Here is a 21,174-nt window from a genome sequence, read left to right on the forward strand (position 1 = left end):
GTCGGTTGGGTATAGGACGGTAATCTCGCATCTCCCAAATATTTGTCGGTAACTATTTCCGGCGAGGAGCGGGTGTTTTGCCGCCCACGGTGTATGAACGGGGCTGACAGGTAGGGCGGTTGTGTCACATCTGATGGAAGCTACACATCTGCCCCTATTTAAAATATTAGCCTACATCTATTTCGGACGAGGAGAGGGTGTTTTGCCGCCCACCGTGTATGAATGGGGAATGGAGGGAGAAACAGAGGTCTTCCGGACGAGCTTGAATCAAATGAGTTTTGCCGCCCATGTTTGACGTCCACCGTGTCGGAATGGGCTCAGAGGCGGTCATGTCACATCTAATTGAAGTTACTAACCTACCCCTATTTAGAGCAATGGAAATCGGGCCGATGGATTGTCCGTGTAATGGGTAGATAGTAATTTCCATCTCCCAAACACTTGGCTTCGGGCAGCCGATGTGGGAGTGGACATTTTGTTGTTTCTTTCGAATTTTGGGACAATAAGCATCCACGTTTACCCTGGCAACTAAATTCGAATCCATTTTGTATTCCTATATGAAGCTTTATAAATCATTCTATGTGTTTTTATATATCTTCAAAAGGACGACAAAGATGTATTCCACTGTCATATATGAATATGGTTTACAAATGCCGATACTCAAATTCAGAAACTAGAATCCAGTTTAAGGTGAATTCGAATATTTGGAACACTTCATGTCCAACTCAAATGTCACACGCAGCATAATGTGTACTCCCATTTAGATATGTACACAAGCGATGTATCAAGATTCAAATACCGAGTCAATCAACCAAGAATGTACGGAACTAACAGACATATAAACACTTATAGAGTATATGGATCAATAATATCAACTAACATACATAAGCCAGGCCGCTGTACTTTTTTTGGGCTACAACAGCATCCTTTTTTTAGCCAGCATCTTGGCCCTTTCCGATGCGTGCCACTTATGGTCCATCTATACTACTATTGTTGAATGCACATTCAGCCCGATTGGCATATTTGTAGGTCTGGCACAACAATCCAAATGAAATGTCTCCGAGTCTTATCAATTAATACAGACTTGTGCTCAAATAAAATTACAAACAAAAAAACAATTATTACATGATCTCTAAAACAAATGGTTTGATTGATTACATGAACAGACAACACAAAGGTTATTCAACTATGGAAAGAACATTTCACCTATGATTTACCAAGTAGGAATTTAATTTCCTTTTTTCCTTCAGGACCTTAACAATCTGGTCAGTCTTAGCTTGATTCATTTTGAAATCCACCAAATATTTAATGGTTGTCTTGAGTACTGCTTGTGATTGTGCTGTTTGCTTCCTCAACATGTCAACTTCATCTCTAAGTGCAGAAGCAGAATCTCTTTCTACCACTAGTTTAGCCTCTAGAGCATCAGCAGTTGGCAATTCATAATGCACGATTGGGCCGGTGCCACTGCTGTGGGATGATGCAACGTCCATGGGGACCCCGCTCTTTGATCTTGGGCTAACCTGTTTTGCCATTAAAGTTCTGATTGGATTCAGAAAAGTTGAAGTTAGCAAAACATCTCAACTGGGAGTTATAACAGCAAACCAGTTAAACAAACAAGGAATTAAAGAGTTTCAATTGGATGCTGAAAAGTAGTTATTGACATCATTGTAACCCGCTGTTGCAGCAGCAAAGCAGTTAAACAAACAAGTAGATATTTAAGTTAAGGCAAACAGGTAATTCTTAACAATAAGTATCAAACACATAGATAGGCGCAGTCTACAATATGATTAACAGGCCGTGCCATTATGTAATCAGTAGCAAACTAAATTAAGCCAAGCAATGTAATTGAACAATTTTGCAATAAGTGGCTAACTAAAATTCCGAGAAGCAGGTAACTGAACTTATGCTAGTTCTTTGTACAGGCACACTGCAACTTCTTTTTTGCTTACAAGGTTGTACGAAGGAGTCCATGGCATCTATTGCCTGGATACGCAGTCCCAATACTTCTTTCTTCCCACACTGCATGGGTAAGTCGAACGGTTAATCGGGTAAGATGGTGCGTCCTTGATATGTTATATGAAGACGTGTAGTCAGACTAGTTGTAGCCAAACACATCACACTGGCTTTTACTGTATATTTCATGCGATTACTTTTGGCATATCGAGATCTAAGAAATCTACAATAGGATGAAAAGACTGGCATCCTTCACATTATTAATGAACTCAGTTCATAGAAACAAGCAATTGAATCATTCTGTGGGTAAATCAAAAGCGCCACTGGAATATTTTTCACTATCCAATCATACACACAAAAAGGGGCGACGCCACCATAGGGGCTGGTATGGGCGGCCGCCTCAGGTGGCTGGAAAGTGTGCACCTAGTTTAAGTCGTCCAGGTTGGCCCACGCTAGTTTTGTTCGTCCCAATGCACGAGAAGGCAATGTAAAAAATGAAGAAAAATGTATCAATTTGGATGGGCCAATAACATAAGTGCAAGGTAGGCCCTATAGCAGGCTCGCGGCCCAAACGAGTGCCTCCCATATTGATCGACAGCAGGAAAATCCCAATTCATTCGTTCCAGCCTCCAGTCTGGTTCACTCCTAACCTAGCCGCCGTTGGATAGACCGACACATCATTTCCTCGCGCCCTCTTTGGAGGGTGGTCGCCGGGCTTCAACCGAATGGAACGACAAGAAGATGAAGATCCAACCCTGGGTGTAGCCTGCGTGGGAGGCAGCGGCGGCAGCACGGGCATGGCATCGAGCTTGCGCAAACGGACAGTCGCAACTTGCAAGAGTAGCATGCGCAACGAGCAGGTACATCACATCCCTGATTATATCTAATTCAACTCTTCAATTTCTGGCCAATAGTTAAACCTGACGGTGTTGTAAAACTGCTTGTATGTAGGGAATCTATGAGAAAATGAAACCAATTTCTACTTATTTTATAACTCCCCCAATCAATACTGAACTGACTGAATCTAATGTATCTAATCAAGTTTCCGGTGCAAACATACAAGCTCATGTTGTTCTTGAGCCTGAAGTGTCTAATGAACAGACTGCTAATGAAGGATTTGATGCAAACATTTTACATGCTCCTGGTGATGAACATATAGTGTCTAATGAGGGATCTAATGCAAGCATTTTGCAAGCTCATTGAAGGATTTAGTGTCTAATGATGATCTACTATGTTGAGAGAGACAGAGATTTGCAGGCATTGATGACAAACAAATTAAAGTGCATTTTCATAGCTTGAGGAAACGTTGAGGCCATCTACCAGAAAGTCCCTGTATCATGACAACATAGCATAAATACTTTTCTAATTTGTTGTTTGAAACTATTGGCATACTTGTGTAGGATAGATATATTGATATGCAATTTGCGCACTGGTTATACGTGCAATTACACTTCGATATTGTCAGCCAGAGAACGAATAATTCAAGCAGGTACATACCATGTTTGTAGTCCTTGTACACCATGTTGCATTTTGTGTTTTTTGGTGCTTGCATCATTTAGTGTTTATAATCTGAACTACTTTGGATCATTAGCTGGTTTTCAAAGTGCATGTAGCTTCACATTTCTCAAGTTATGTTGATTTCCGGAGTGCAAGTGCCTTTGTATTTTTTAAGTTAAATGTTCGCCCCTGGTAACTTGAATTCGTGGATCAGCCACTGCACACAAATCATACACGAATGCCAGTACGAATTAAATGAAATGCAGGGACTTACGCTAGCTCGTTGTACAGGCTCACTGCAGCTCTGCTTGCGCTTGGGATGTTCCATGTACAAGTCCATGTTACCACTTGCTTGGATGTGCAGGCCTTGTGCTCCTTGCACCCCCTCTGCATTTTTGACACGGCGAATGGTTGATCAAATAAGAGGAATCGACCTTGATGTTGTACTGGAGGACGGATACTTACAAGGTTATACGGGTGTGCAGGATGTGTACCAGATCCCGTAGCACCGTCATGCTTCGCTAAAATATGGATTTTCTTGTTTCAGATGAGATCTCCAGAAGAAATAAGAGTTAAGGTCAGAGTTGCATAGGTGTGTAAGCTAAGAGAGCAGTGAAAGGATATCCAAACATCGTCGGAACAGTGCACAAGGGAGTGATGTGTGGATACCTAGTTCGGGCCAGCGTTTGGGCATGCTCGCCTAGCTAGAGTGCGGGTCACTTCAGAGCCGTTGAGGGTGATGCGCTAGCGTTGGCTGGCCGTGCACGGATGTAGATCTTGAGTGGCAGCGGAGCACTATGATGCAGTGGACGAGACCGTTGGTGAAGCCCCAACGGCCTCGGGGGGCGGAGGTGCGACGATGTGCTCGGTGAAGTAGCCTCGGTGAGCTGGGAGACGGCGTTGGTGAAGCGCACCTGATGCGGTGGAACTCGGTGTCTGTGAGGCATGTCGGTTGCGACAGCCGACGTTGTCGGTGGACCACCCGGTGCGGTGGACGAGGGCGTAGATGAGGTAGCTCCGGTGCGGTGGTGAAGCTCGACCGTCGTCTTCGTCGTCGTCGTCCGGCACAGAGGAGGGGAATAGTGGGGAAAGAGATGAGACGAGGGGTGATTCGAGGGTTGGCGGCGAATTAGGGATTTGAGCAATCTGGGTGCGGAAGGGGAAGGTGGAGAAGAGAGATTTTGCAGGGCTGGAATTGGGGCCGCCAGATATTTCAATCCGATACGTGGAAGCGCGAACTTATATTGTCGTCATCCTTGTGGGGGGGGGGGGGGGGGGGGGTGGCTAGGTGCTACGCGTCCGTCCGACACACGCGACCACCCCGACAGGACTATGCTTCGGTGCCTTAAGGCACCTGCCTTTGTGTCCATGACATATGGGCCCAACAGGTGGCTGGCCCACATGCCAGTGACCCAAAGGCAGTTGCCTTTAAGGCACCGAAGCAGCGTCCACCCCGACACGACCCTGGTTTTCCTGGTGCGCCTACATTTAAGAATGCAAACGAATCTTCTTTCATTTGCAAACGAATCTGTATGTATTACCATGCCCGTGTTTTCCTTGAAATAATTAGTCATTCGAAACGAGATACTCCATCCGTTCACTTTTGTAAGTCGTTTCAGACAACTTAAAATGAACTGTTTTGCACATTATCTGAAATGTCTTCAAGGTCTTATAAAAGTGAACAGAGGGAGTAGTATAAATTAATTAATGAGGAGTTATTTGAAAAAAAATCGAAACGGTACCCACGCTAACGTGGATTAGAGTGTGTGTCACATAATTAGTTATTTGAATTAGAGTGTGTGTCACGTAGTTAGTTATTTGAATTAGAGTGTGTGTCACGTAGCGATCTCCAATTCTAACATGGATTTCGCATTTCACTGTATCCATGCTACTTTTTAAATACAAATTCATATGTATATGATGAACACCATGGTAGTGAGAAAACTTTTGGATGGATTCAAACATATGACCTACAAAATAGCACAACAAACTGAGTCAATGTCAATTTTTTGAAACTTAGTATGGCACGAATTCGAAATAATTACCCGTATGCCTGGTCCTCGGTTCAAATCTTACAATGTACACCGAATTGAAACATCGATATTAAGTCTCGTACTATGTACATTCAAATGTTGTTTTTAGCCCCCCCACACAAACGCTACATACTTCCTCTATCGGTCAATCTTCCTCTCCTAACCACCTTAGGAAGCTATCGGTTTCCAACACACGTTCATTCTTTCTCTCCATGTTTCGATCTCTAAGTCTCTCAACTACACAACCCCTTTTTCCACTCTGTTACCAAATGTATTTACCTCACACACCCGCCATTGCACCCCATGTCGAGCTCTCTCTCTCTCTCCCTCTCCCTCTCACCCTCTCGTGCTAAATACATGCATTGCCTATCTATCCCCCAACCTCTCATGCATGCGCACGCACGCACGTTGTATATCTAGGTCACTCCCTCGAGACTGTCTCACTCTTTCTTCCGCACGGCGGGCCACACTCGCTCAATCTCGCTCTCTTTATCTGAGTCTCGTTTAACCTCGTTTTCTTTCACACACAAATGATATATCTCCCTGTTCGGCCTCGATCGACACACTCTATACTCTCTCATGCAGATTGTCTATCTAGGTCAGTCCATCCAAGCCGCCACCACTCTTTCGACCTCATGGTGGGCCACGCTCACTCAATCTCTCTCTCTCTCTCTCCGTATGTCTCGATTGACCTCGCTCTTTCTCGGACAAAAACGATATATCACCATGTTTGAGCCCAATTCGACCTATTCACATTGTATACTCTCTCACGCACATCGTCTATCTAGGTCACTCTCTGCAACCCGTCTCACTCTTTCGATCGCACGGTGACCCAATGTGATCGGTTGACCTTGCTTCCTCCCACGCACAAAATATATCTACACGTCTGTGACTAGATCATCTCTCAAGCTCTATCTTACAGCCCTCACCCTTGCCAAAAAGCTCAATCGGACAATATCTCTCCAGAGCATATATATTTGTTCAATGAATTTCGAACCACACTCACTTTGTCTCTCTATCTATATGTCTCTCGATTGACCTCGCTTTCTCACACCGTATCTTCCACGCGTTAAAGCTACTACCTCTCCATCCCTCGCAAAACCAGAGCTATTTACATTGCGAGGGGCACTCCAACCTTGGATTAATTTGTGTAGGCATTTATTCTGGTCGGTTTAGATTATATTTTCGTAGCATTCGGCCCACAACTACTCCAATCATCGTAGCGGGTAATTAAGCTACGGGGAGCACCTAATATGAGCACCGGGGAGCCGTTGGATCGAAGACGGAGCTAACCACATCTATCCTCCGTGCCAGGTTTGCATGATGAAGCTGTGTGGCTAGTGGGGTGTTTTCAACCGACTGGCTGGGTCCCGAGGTCGAACCATAGGTACTACGTCTGATACAGTTTATTTTTACACGCACATTTTTCCTCCGTGCCGAGACGTGGCACACCCTACCGCGCGGTTTCGGGGTCCTCTCGGGTGGTGCACGCATATATTCTTCCTGATGTGGGATGCCCTACCGCGCGTTTTCTGGGTCCTCCTTGGTCGTAGTGCCGAAGCAAGTAAATGAGTCATCAAATCACGAAAGACCACCTTTCCCGCCGAGTACATCAGTGAACCACGGTGGCTAGCTAGTTGGGCTAGTTCGACCGATTAGCTAGGCCGCCACCACATTTGTTTTTTCACCCCTTTTTTTATCTACTTGCCGGCAGGTAAATTTAAATATCCACCGCGGCGTTGCTCTGGTGTTTGGGTGCGGCAGGATTTTTAATTTTTTGATTGATGGGAGCAGGCGCGGCATGATTTTTAATTTTTTGATTGACGGGAGCAGGTGCGGCAGCAATTAGTCACGATGACTCCGCCTGTACCCACTGCTCCGTGATGTGAGAAGTCGTCGACTGGTGTTTTACCGTGGTGAAAACCAAAAGATTCCCCGCTCCCTTCGCCTTCCCGTAGACTGCATTGCCTTTCAGCCGTTTTGCCCCCTTTGCTTCCTCTCCCCATTGCTTCTACCTGGTGCCATGGCGGCGCAACAGATCACGGAGTCCGAGGTGAGGCTCCTGACACAGGAGCTCCATGCCAAGGATGCGGAGCTCAAGGCCAAGGACGTGGAGCTCCGTGAGCTCAAGGAGGAGAGGAGTGCCATGCTCCTTCGTTATGTGCGGGAGTTCACAGAGCTTCAAAAGCTGCAGGCGTCCACCACAAAGATGCTCGAGGCGTCGGCGGCGTTGCTGCAGAAAGCAGGAGATACGATAGGCCGTCATGGGAGCCGGCTGGAGCGCGAGCGGGCCGATCGTGACGAGGTCCAGGATCGCCTCAGCCACTTGGTGAACCAAGTTGCCACGCACGTGTTGCGGCTGCGCGATGCCTACCGTCATGCCAGCGCGACGATGTTGGCCGTCGGGCTAAACCCGTTCGACCACCCGGTCGACTTCAACGAGCTGCGACTTCCTCACCTGGTCTCCTTCTTCACCTATATCTCTGAGGAGCTGAGCCGTCTCCGCGCGATGGTGGGGGCTGAGCTGGACAAGGAGGGGTTGCGGGCTGCCGACGTCGTTGCCGGGCGAATCCTTTCAGGGCTCCGTCACCAGAATCCATTCGTGCCATTGGACGCCGTCTTTGACGAGCTGGCTCCCGTCGACCGGGAGCGGGCTCTGCGGCGGTTGCACCCTGCATCACCAACGTCGTGCGCCTCGAGAAGCAGAGGGACTTCGGTGGTGTTTAGGCGCCCTCTGCATGGGCATGTCCATGTCTCGGTGCAACATGACCGTTGGATCAAACTCAAACGGTGTAGATCAGTCACTATAGCACAAAGCGTGTGGGTGTGTTTGGTTGCATTCTCATCTCAATATAGTTGTTTCCTCTTCGTGTATTTTTGTCAACCTACTAGTGTGGACTCATGCACCCTTCGTGCACTCTGCCAAACACCCAAAAGTGGGTCGAGAAGGGAACTTTTACTCCCATCCCGTGCACCCTTCATACACCCTGCCTAACACTATTCGTGCTTCATATGGTTCATGTTTCATGGAGTACTGTAGCACCGTACTCTCCGTGTGCTGTGGACCTAGTTCTGTTAACATTGATCTCACCGTCCATTCTCGACCGGACAGTCGAAAAAGCGGTACTATGTTACATATAGGAGTAGTTGACATGCACACAACATCATTTGTTATCGTCATATCTTACTACACTAGCAACAAGATTGTGTAGTACTGACATATGAACCACCGCACATGCCTAGTAGTAGGAGCACTGTGTATGTTCAAGTGGCTGCCGTGTTTCGCACTCCTCCGTCGTAAGAGTGGAAACGCTTGCTGTAATCATTTTTTCTTCTGAAAAACAATAGACACGCTCTACCGTGCGGATCCTCCTCCAGCCATGAACTAAATTACTCACTTTTTCCGACGTGTGGGACAGCCAGCATCGGGGCCCACTAGCCATGCACTAAATTACTCCGTAGTAGAGTGATGGTAGACTACCCCAATCGAAGCGCCGCAGTAATGCCCAATGAGCCGTCAAATCACAAAACCCCCTCCTTTCCAGCAGTAAGTTGGACGGACGAAGCGACCATCATTTCACTCTTCTCTCTCAGCTTCCTCTCTACCCAACCCTCGCTTCTGCTTCATCTTGTTCCTCATTTCTTCAAGAAAACCCCGACCTGCTTCTGCCATTGTTCTTCTCTCCCAAAGAAGGAAAGGTGAGCGCGTCAATGGTGTTGATTCTGGCCAAGGCCCGATCTTGCAACCCCGAGACTGATCCTATAACTCCCTCTCTTTTCTTCTTTTGGGTTTGTTATTATGGTTTCTTTTTCTTTTATTTCTATTTGATAGTTTCTTGATGGACGCTGGAGCACCGGCTGAAGTGATGTCTATGGATCCGGCCAAAACTGTCGAGGCTCATGGTACGAAGAAGCGCAAGCACCCCGCCGAGACTACTGCAGACAAGCTCAAAGCCATCGCCCTGTCCAAGCCCCCCTCTCCGGGATCCCTCATTAAGCAAGTCCAGGTAATATCTCTTCTTGACGATCTTTTTCTCGATCTTGATCGTGTTTTTTCATCTAACACGCAGTACTGGTACTAGTAGTACAACTTTCTGGGTGATCTTGCATGTGATTTTTGTGTGCCAAATGACGGTTCTAAATTCCTCTTTTGACCAAAACATGCGAGAGGTTGACACTGATTTCTTATAGATTACTTTCAACTACTCCCTCTGTCCCAAATTTCTTGTCTTAGATTTGTCTAGATACGGATGTATCTAATACTAAAACGTGACTTGATACATCCGTATCTAGACAAATCTATGACAAGAATTTTGGGACGGAGGAAGTACTTTATGAACATCAATGCTACCTTTTAAGAGGGTATATTTGCCTCAGTAACTTGTGTTATGGATATTGCATGTAATCCCTCTACTCTCATGCCTTTGAAGACATGTTCTAGTGTCTTCGTTCACTCATTTTTGTGCGTATATGTAGTCATATATGGAGTATAATATCGAAAATCATCTTATATTTCTGAACGGAGGTAGTAATAAAATATGTTTTCTGTTTGAATTAGAACTAGGTCCGCGGTGGAGATGAAGTTCTCAAAGTCATGCCGTGTGAACTGGAAGACCTGATGATGAGTTCTACTGCTGAACTATCCAGCTGCCGTGTCCTTGTTGCCACGTGTCCTGAACTAGTGTTTTCCTGTAGCATTGTTGTCAGGCGTGTTCTCGAGGCTGTACTTGACCACAACAATTTCCTGGCTGTGCCTTCGATTACGAAGGGTGTGGTTCTTGTAAAAATTCCCAACAAATCTGATGCGGCCTGTCTTCATCATCATGTTTATGAGTGGAAAGACCACTCTGTTAGGTTCTCCAAGGTTGACAAGATGGTGATGGTGCATGTAGACATCTCACACGAAGTCCATGGCCTAGTCAGTTATGCGGGGTTCATCCCGTAGGTCGGTGGAAAAAAATAGTCTGCAGAGTTTAGTTAGTGCAACTTTGCTTGTCTGTAGTAAGTACTATTGTTCAGTACTTGATTTGTGTTTGTGAACCCTGTATTGTTTATTAATATTGCCGCTTTTGGTGTGTGGTCAGTCCTGAGAACGGTCTATGTTAATGTCTGTCCACTCAATTCAGTCTGTATATTTTGAAGTATCCATATCATATTTTTTGTGAGGATGGTCTATCAATTATGGTTACACTCCAATATCTGTATGCATTGCAGGGTTTCTCGCACCCACCAGGATTTCCAGCCCCATGGATGTTCGGTCCATACGATTTGTCACGACCTTTGGACTGTCCTGCTTGTGGGAGTAGGTGGGGCCCCTGCATGCCACACGTAGTTGGACGATCAATCTTCTGTTTAGTACTTCAACATAGTGATTTCCTGGTAAGGATTCACTCATGTCACATCAAGTAAATCTTATTGATTTACTGTTTAAATCTTATTGATTTAATGTCATGTTTTCTTTCTTTTCCTGCAATTTTACGATGCAGGTTTTGCCATGTGACATTCATCATAGAATAAACCATTTGGTCTGCTCTACGATGGCTATTTTTGCAGGTTTCACTTCTTATGTCGTGTCAGTAACGAAGGCACTGTCCATCACTTATATTACTGGAAAAAATTGGATCAGTCTGTTGTCTGAGCACAAGCTGAATCCCTATGATGAACTGCAGTTTGGTTTAACAAAAACGCCACAATTAGTCCTTCTCGCGTTTAAAAGAAATGAAGAAAAAAACTGGATCACGGTCACGGATCCTAGTCAAGTTAGAAAGCTGATCATAGCAGACCAGACACGATCGCCGCTGTCTCGCACAGATCGAGCACCGACAGTTGCTCTAGCACTGACAGCGGCAGCAGCTCAGTCTGATCCAGCTGAGGATTGGGCACCGACTGCGTCAGCGGATCAATCTGATCTACCAGAGGATCGGGCATCGACACCGGCACCTACTCTGACACCGGCACCAGCTCTACAAGGAGCACCATCTCCGGCAGCAGCAGCGGCTTCGGCACCTGCACCAACACTTGCACTTTCATCTGCTCTGGCCCGTTGTTGGTGTCAAAACCGGCGGATCTCGGGTAGGGGGTCCCGAACTGTGCGTCTAGGCCGGATGGTAACAGGAGGCAGGGAACATGATGTTTTACCCAGGTTTGGGCCCTCTTGATGGAGGTAAAACCCTACGTCCTGCTTGATTAATATTGATGATATGGGTAGTACAAGAGTAGATCTACCACGAGATCAAGGAGGCTAAACCCTAGAAGCTAGCCTACGGTATGATTGTTGTATATGGAGTTGATCTCCTACGGACTACAACCCTCCGGTTTATATAGACACCGGATAGGGTTAGGGTTACATAGAGTCGGTTACAATGGTAGGAGATCTTGAATATCCGCATCGCCAAGCTTGCCTTCCATGCCAAGGAAAGTCCCATCCGGACACGGGACAAAGTCTTCAATCTTGTATCTTCATAGTACAGGAGTCCGGCTGAAGGTATAGTCCGGCTACTCGAACACCCCCTAATCCAGGACTCCCTCAGTAGCCCCTGAACCAGGCTTCAATGACGACGAGTCCGGCGTGCAAATTGTCTTCGGCATTGCAAGGCGGGTTCCTCCTCCAATTCCTTCATAGAAGATTGCAAACACCAAGAGTAGTGTCCGGCTCTGCAAAATAAGCTTCCACATATTGCCATAGAGAGAATGATATTAACACAAATCAAATCTGCTGACGTATTCCGCAGTGCGTCATCACACTACAGCCAAATCCTTTATTCGAATCATTTTCACTTTTCCACCTCAGCGTGTTTTGCGAGGCAGTTTCCTTGGCATGTCTTGTCAAAGCAGAGATCGTGTGCCCCCCTTTTATGGGATTCTCATCAATACGGACGTGGGTAACCCAATCGTGCCCGTTAGAATGTTTTCTCGATTGAAGGCGAGTCCCAAACGGTTACGGGGAGGGCTCCTGGTATTCAACCTCTTATAAAGAGACCAGGGCCTTACTCCTTTTCTCCAATACCAAAACAAGTTCGCCCGTCGCCTCGAGTTCCAACACCCTAGGCTCCAGATTCCGGGCGCCTCAGACCTTCGACAATGTCCGGTTCCGACCTTCAAGGCCGATGGATGCCCTCCTCCGTCACGGAGGAGGACGTGCTAAAGTTGAGAGAGGCTAAGTTTTTGACCGCCGAAATTTCGCACAGGTTGCCTGCTCAAAGGCAGGCTATCCCCAGTCCCCAGCCCGGTGAGAGCGTAGTGTTCGTGTCTCACTTCCTTCAGGGGTTAGGCTTCCCAATGGATCCCTTTGTGAGGGGACTGCTGTTTTATTATGGGCTGGAATTTCACGACTTAGCTCCGGAGTCCATCCTCCATATCTCCTCGTTTATCGTTGTATGCGAAGCGTTCCTCCGTGTTACCCCTCACTTCGGATTATGGCTCAAGACTTTCAAAGTGGAGCCGAAGATGATCAAGGGACGGCACACAGAGTGCGGAGGCACTGTTATAAGAAAAAATGCTAATGCTCCATGGCCCGAGGGCTCTTTTAAAGAGGAGCTAGGCTTGTGGCAACGAGAGTGGTTTTATATCACCACTCCCCGGAGCACCAAGTGGGTGGCGCTTCCTACCTTTCGCTCGGGTCCCCCACCACGGCTAGCGTCATGGGTTAACAGAGGGTTAGATTGGGGTTTGCCCAAAGACGTGCCCTTGTTACAGGGCCGAATTAAGGATCTCTTGGAAGGAGACCTCAGCTTGGTCAAGGTGACGCGGGTCATGCTAATTCGCCGAATATTGCCCGGCAAACATCGCCCCCTTCGCCTGTGGGAGTTTAATCCAGAGGGATCGCGAGCTCTCCAGAACTTTATGGGCGCAACGCCTGCGGAGATGTATAGACTGTTCTTCGGATCACAAGAGATGTGTCCGAATTTAACCGAGGACGCAGGCCTAAGCTGCAATCGCCCGGATACTCAAGTAAGCAACCTTGTGCCCGGACCTTCTATCCGTATAATTGTCATAAACTTGCCCCTAAAAGAGCCGTCCTTTTAAACAGGAGTGGATAGCGAAGGAAAAGCTGATCAGGTGTCTGGCTCCCCTTCCTAAAACCATGCCGGATCCCGTGCTGGTCAGGATGCTGGAGATAATGCCTTTGGAGGGGGAGGACAAGGAACTTATGGCCTCCTCGAAGGAGGCTGCTCCGAAGGGAGGAACTGACAATTCCTCCCCTAAGGGGAAGAAGAGAGCCGCCTCTGACGACCCGGAAACCATGGCCTCGAAGCGGGGGAGAAAATCCTCGTCGACGCCGGGGAGTCCCTCGGCCGGACTACGCCCTCAAGGGGATCAGCTCTCCAGCGAGCCGTAAGTGGAGAAAGATTTTCCTTTTGAGGGATGAGGGAAATCCTTGATTTAAATCTGATAATATTAACCAAACCTTTACCTTGTAGCTCGGACCTCAGCCCTTCTCAGCAGAGCTCGTCTTCGGGGGATCTCCTTCCGGAGATGATGGAGAGCGGGACGCCTCCCCCTGCCGTGCCGCCTAGCGAGGCGGGCGATCCTGAGGTGTTGTCGCGGAGGGTTTCTCCGAATCCGGTAGGGGCGGAAGGTAGCTATGCGGCCCCCCAAGGTTCTCCGTGTCCGGCCTTCGAAAGAGGTCATGGGACGAGCCCGGCACCGTCTGGTGCTCGGCCGGAGGAGCTAAAGATTCTGCTGGGGCGAGCTTCTATCACAGAGGAGCACCGCGCATTGATGGGAACAGTGATTGAAAGGATTTCATCCGCAGAGAGCCGATTGTATGAGGCCGTCAAAAGTTTACTGACGGGTTTTGAGGTACATTAGATAATGTATACTTTTGTCAGTTGCGCATGAATAAGATGCGCCCTGTGTAGATAGTAGCCCCTGAGACTCTGTGCGTCATCAAGAAATGACGGCACCCGGAGGATCATAATCCCAGGTCTAAGATGTCTCCTTTGAATGTAGGCGGCAGGGTGTCCGGAATCGAGCCGAACTGACGATTTTGCCGAACTAAAGCGGCAACTGGACGTGGCAGATGCCGACATCACGCTTGTCAATAAGCGGCTTGATGAGGCCCAAGGTATGTAATTCCTCGGGCGGCATCAGGTAAGAACAGTTTTATGCCTGTGTCTTACGATGTGTGTGCTTGACGCAGATGGTGCGGCCGCCGTGGAGAGTCTTAGGGCAGAACTTGCCCGAGCTAAAGAACAAGCCAGCGAAAGTGATGCGGCCACCAGGAAAGCCCTTGAAGAGCTGAGAGCCGAACAGGATGCTCATTGCCGAAGTAAGGAAGAGATGGCCGAAAAGTTAAAAAGCGCCACAGACCGTTGCAGACTTCTTGAAAAAGAAGACCAGGCGAAACAGACGGACTTAGAGAAGGCCGTTGCCAATGCCAAGGACGCACGCTCTGCGATGAGAGCTGCGAAGGAGGAGCTGCATCAGGCCGAACAGATTGCGGCTGGAAAGCCCTTTATGCTGCGAAGGAAATTTTGCGATCCGAAGTTTGCTCCGTTGGACCGGATGTGGAGTGTGGAGGATACCTATCTAGACTTTGCAGCGAGTGCAGCTGATGCGAGAAATGGTGGAGAAGTGGGGTATCCACCATGTACACATTGTGGGATGAGGTGGCTGTCCAATGCCCTATGGGCGTTGGTTCGTCGATATCTCCTGCATCGTCATCCATGCTGTCGATGTCTCCGGAGTCGAAGTTGAGCACGTCATTTAAATTGTCGACAGTGGCTACCAAGTGGGTGGTGGGTGGGCTTTGAATTTCTTCATCGTCCGTATCCCATCCTCGCTGACTGTAGTTTGGCCAGGGCTCTCCTGATAAGGAGAGAGACTTGAGAGAGTTCAGGAAATCGCCAAAAGGCGATTGCTGAAACATGTCTGCGGCGGTGAACTCCATTATCGGTGCCCAATCGGATTCGATCGGCAGGGGCGCGGGGGGTTCGGTGTTCGGAAAGGAGTCCGGATCCTCAGAGTCACGGATCATGCAGAGTGCGGGGCTAGCGTTCGGCTCGATCGCCTTTGAGATTGAAGCCCCCGAGGTGACGTCCAACCGCTCATCCTCGATTGGCGCAATAGGCTCCGAGTTAGGGGTCGGAACCGATGCGTGTGCGTCCTCCAGGACACTGTCCGGAGGCAGAGCTAGATCATGCCCCTCGAGATAGTGCGGCGCGCTTGGCCGTGGCTCGAACCCGTCGAAGATCAAGTCTCCGCGGATGTCAGCCGTGTAGTTTAAGCTTCCAAACCTGACTTGATGGCCAGGGGCGTAGCTTTCGATCTGCTCCAGGTGGCCGAGCGAATTGGCCCGTAGAACGAAGCCGCCGAAGACGAAGACCTGTCCGGGGAGAAAAGTCTCACCCTGGACCGTATCGTTGTTGATGATCAGAGGAGCCATCGGGCCTAAAGGCGACGACACAGAGGAACTCTTAATGAAAGCACCAATGTCGGTGTCAAAACCGGCGAATCTCGGGTAGGGGTCCCGAACTGTGCGTCTAGGCCGGATGGTAACAGGAGGCAAGGAACACGATGTTTTACCCAGGTTCGGGCCCTCTTGATGGAGGTAAAACCCTACGTCCTGCTTGATTAATATTGATGATATGGGTAGTACAAGAGTAGATCTACCACGAGATCAAGGAGGCTAAACCCTAGAAGCTAGCCTACGGTATGATTGTTGTATATGGAGTTGATCTCCTACGGACTACAACCCTCCGGTTTATATAGACACCGGATAGGGTTAGGGTTACATAGAGTCGGTTACAATGGTAGGAGATCTTGAATATCCGCATCGCCAAGCTTGCCTTCCACGCCAAGGAAAGTCCCATCCGGACACGGGACGAAGTCTTCAATCTTGTATCTTCATAGTCCAGGAGTCTGGCTAAAGGTACAGTCCGGCTACCCGAACACCCCCTAATCCAGGACTCCCTCACCCGTGCAGTTGCACCGGCAACAGACTGGGCTGCAGTTCGCACTTCATATACCAAAGTCCTTACAAAAATCGACATGTCCACCTTCTTGGTAAGCATTGGCCGCCCAAGTGCTTCGTTCTTTTTTCTTTCCATGTTGTTTCACATGATTCACTGTGTTGATCTAACTATTTGGGTATGTCTTCTTGTTTGCAAACAGAGAATTCCTAGAGCAACGAGGGAGTCGTTCAACAATCCGGGCGACCGCGGCCAAGTTTCTCTTACCATGCGTAGCCTTGGTGTGAATGAACCTGCTCAATATATCGTAAGTACAAAGGATGGTCGCATGATGATTGATGCTAAAGGATGGTCAAGGTTCAAATCTAAATCATATCTTGCGGTAGGGGATGATGTCAAAATCGAACTTTCTCGGCAAGGAGAGCTGGCCCAAATCAACTTTGAAATTCTTCAGTAGCAGCACACAACTGCCTAACTGATCTATCCTCTGAGAGATTTTGATGTAATAATCTGGCATGGTGAAACAAGTGTCCTGTGTGTATAAGTAGTACGATGGTATTATTTATCACATGGCATATCGTTGATAGAATTGCAACTCTGATTACTGGTTAGGAACTGTCGTTCGATTTCATTCCAACAACTGCCGTGCTTTATTCAATTTTGTGTATTCGCCTTGCGACACCATCTAAAACCAGCGCCGTACCGATCGCTTGCTATATGAAAAGTGCTGAGGTAGAACACATGGGCCCCCAAACATGCAGGGTCGATATGCGGCCCAAAGTCCAGAACCTGGTTTCGAGAAGCACTAGCTCAGTGTAGAAGTGGCGTCCTCCTCCTGCTATGGGTTGGGCGAAGATGAATGTTGATGCTGTGTTATCTCGCAATGGTGAAAGGGGAGCCCTGGCAGTTGTGAGCCGGGATCATACAGGCTTCTTCCTTGGAGCATCGGCACTGGTGGGCGAAAGTGTTACTGATCTAGAGATCCTAGAGGCAATGGCATGTTGCGAGGGGCTATCTCTGGCTCTTGACTTAAACCTGCAACAAGTTCAGATTAGCACCGATTGTTCAACAACAGTCAAGCATATCGGAGAGGCATACTTGGGGCCCAGCAAAGTTATTATGGACGAGGTCAAGATGAAGAAGAATATGTTCCAAACCATGGAGATCATACATGAAAAACGCGAGTGTAATGTTGAAGTGCATGTGCTCGCAAAAGCTGCTACTTCTTTGCCCTGTGGACGCCATCTTTGGCTCAAAGGAACCCCCAAAATTATTTGTATACCTATGACTGTTAATCTTCAATAAAGTAGCTTTTATCTCTCAAAAAAAATCTGAGTATTATATTCTCAGCTGAACCCCCATAATGCCAGTGCATTGCAGAGGGAGTATATTTCTCGGCAAGGTGAGCCTGTGATATAAAAGGTTTGTATATTTCTTTACATAGGGAGTATCTCTCTGTCAAAAAATATATTTATGTGTAACTAGTTACTCTTGTCTTTCTACTTCCTTTCGCTGATATGTGGGGCAACCGGCAACGGGGTCCACGTGCCATATGCACAAATTAGAGTGCACAACTTCACGGTAGACACACCCCGGTCGTAGCGCCGCAGTAATGCCCAATGAGCCGTCAAATCACAACCCCGCTTTCCAGCTTTAGCAGTAAGCTGGACAGACGAAGCGGCAATATTTCACTGGGCCCGAATCCCCTTCTCCCTCGTCTGCTTATTCAGAGAAACCCCCCTCTCGGCGATTGTATAGGGTTTTCTCATGGAGAACCAGGTACGAATTCTTCATCCATGCCTGATAAACCCAAGTCCCTTGGTCGCAGGTAATCCTAGGATGGCGGCCGCCGCCGTTGATGCATTTTTCTTCCTACTGAATCTAGTGTGTTTCATTTGCAATGCCCAAAGTGCGAGTACCCTACAGGTTTCTGCGCCCTCGGCGAGACGCCACACTTGTTCCTTCTCATCCTAACACAACATTTTGAAACGCGCACAGTATGTTCCTAGAATCCTCTTTTCTATCCGGGAGGGTGGGGTTGTTATCATATTATTTTTCCTGCAGTGTATTATTTGCTCTGCCAGAACACATGTACTCAAGATGCTCGGCCTTGCCATAACTGAATACACTAGTTTAATGGTCACAGTGAAAACAAGCCATGGATATAAGTTCCGAGTTGGGTTCATGAACCAAGAAGATCGCTTCTTTTTTTTATGGCCGAACTTGGATAAACTTTCTCAAGTGTTACGGACTAAAAGTTGGCGCACGAATGTTGATGGAAATAGCAGAACCTGGTCTCATCTTCACTGCGATCTTCCACCCCGACGTCGCTCCAATTGTTCATCCATGTTAGTTTTGTATCTGGTTCTTGCTTTTTGCCTCGATTACTTCTTAATCCACCTATTCTGTCTAACTAATCACAATTTAACTTTAGAAGTAGCAACGAATCTCTCACGAAGATGCTACTTCTAACTAATATTTTCTTATAATTGGTGGCACGTGTAGGTTTTTTCAGAGTTAAGCAGTCTGCTCGTTTGTTACTATGTAATAACTCGACTGTTACTAATGGCACTCAAGTTGACTGGATCGACATCCACAAGTCCCTACACTTTATTGATCGTCTTGAGGTCCTTGTGGGGCGTTTCAATGGTGGAAGGCCACGGGGGATATGTGTGCCACTGCTGCACTCGTTGAACAGGTCCAATTGTGTCAAGAAACTTATGGTACGAGCTGTTTTCTATTATATATGTTGTTCATAAACTATTGCTTATACACAGTTTTACAGCTGTGATCTTCTTGAAACATGAACTGCCGAGTTCTATTGTTCCTATACAGATGCCTGACCATGGTTGGGTCAGACTTGCGCTTGGTCACAACATGATGTTTATGTCGACCTACTCAATTCCCCTTGGAGGTGAAAAGATACTTATTCATGGGTGGTCTCAAATAATGAAGGCCCGTCCATCTTGGAGAATAGGACAGAAGATTATGTTCATGCTTTTCCATGGCTCTAAAGCGAATATCCTGTTTATTGACCACGTTGCGAGATGAAGCCGCTTTCAGAAGGTTGTGGATGCGCGGGGTGGCGCCTGGGCCTTGTCCTGGGGCTTGGCGGCCTCACCCTTGGTTAACTGTAGGCAAAGTAGCACTGTTCGAGGCGTGCTTTGTATAGTTGAACCTGTATAAGTACTCATAATGCTTTCAGCTTTGGTTGTTAAGTGCCCCTGCTGGTTTCAATTAAGGTTGTTAAGTACTCCTGCTGCTTTTACATTCTGTCATGTTTCTTCAGTCCTGTCTTCCTCCAGCCGCCAAAACCAAACCAGCGCCGGCGGGGCCACCTGCTTCCGCCTCCCACGGCTGGCTGCGCCTCAGCGCATGCATCGTCGCCCCACCGTCTCCTAAATCATTAACGCCGACGTCCTCCGCGCGCTTTGGTGCGCTCGCCGCGGCGCCGCCTTCTCATGTTGTCAACATGGTCAACCAACAACAGGAATCGGCAGAAGTACATGGAGAGGATGACAGTAGGGGCCCACCACGTCAGCGTATGGAAAAATAAAATGCTTCCTCCTAGTGTTTTCCTGACATCTGGGACCCACGGCATTGTGAGCATATATAGTCAATAGACAAGAGAACATCACAAGATCGGCTGACACCTGGGACGTAGCTACTCGAGCAGTATTTTTTTGTTTGATATTGTTGAGACGGAGCAGGGTTTGAACTGGGCTATGGCCCGTCTAGCCCAGGCTTATATTTTATGTTCACCATGTGACTAGCCCAACTATTTTTTCTTTGTGAAAATGAGCCCAGTTTATTTTTTCTGAAGAATACCCAATCCAGACCTACTTATTTTTTTACACCCTGATGGGCTGCAACTCTTTCAAGACGCCTGCAAATCTTGAAAGTAATATGAAATGGGTTGTAAATATAAAAACAGATGACAAATTGGCAATTACTTTATAATTTCTGAATTTTATTACATTTTCAGATTCCTATTTCACTAGGCATTAACCTAATTTAAATATATCTTCAAAGTACTTTAAATCTAGCTGGACATTTCGGTATTAAAAATAGTTTGGAACCCACAGAAATATGCGAAATTGGCCCTGGCCAACCCAAAAAAACGACTGCAATAAACTGCATAAGAAGTTGCCATGAGCTATATATAAATTATTAAAAAAAGAGGGAGTGGTCTGACTTGTGGGCCTGTTTAGTTGACGCGTATGCAACATTTTTTTAGTTATTATATACGTCAACAAACGATTCTAGCAGACGTAACCGTTGGATGTCAATCCAACGGCCGTCGTGTTTCTTCAATCTCTGATCTTCTTGCTCCAGCCGCCAAAGCAGCGCCGGCGGGACCACCTACTCCCGCCTCCCGTGGCCAGATGTGCTGCCGCGCAGGCCTCAGCGCCCCCTACTACTCCCACCGCTGGCCAGGGCATCCCTCTACTCACCCACACCCCCTGTTATTCTGCGGCGACGGTAGCCTCACACCGCAGCCGAACCGGTGAACGCTCGTACTCCTCTCCACGTGGGCATCCACTGCCGTGTTTTCCCCGGCTCCGCGTCGTCCCCTTCCTATGCCTCGCCATCGTCCACCGCCGTGGTGCTTTCGGCGCGGCGTGGTCAATGTGGTCAACAACTGATTTCCATCGGAAGAGTACTGTACGTGGAGAGGCTAACAGCTGGGTCCACGGCAGCCGCAAGGAAGTGCCTCCTTATTACACGGAAAATAAATATTCCTCCACCTAACAGCGGGGACCCACCGGATGGGCCACCAG

This window comes from Triticum urartu, chromosome 6 (assembly GCF_003073215.2).
Source record: "Triticum urartu cultivar G1812 chromosome 6, Tu2.1, whole genome shotgun sequence".
In the NCBI taxonomy this organism is placed as follows: Eukaryota; Viridiplantae; Streptophyta; class Magnoliopsida; order Poales; family Poaceae; genus Triticum; species Triticum urartu.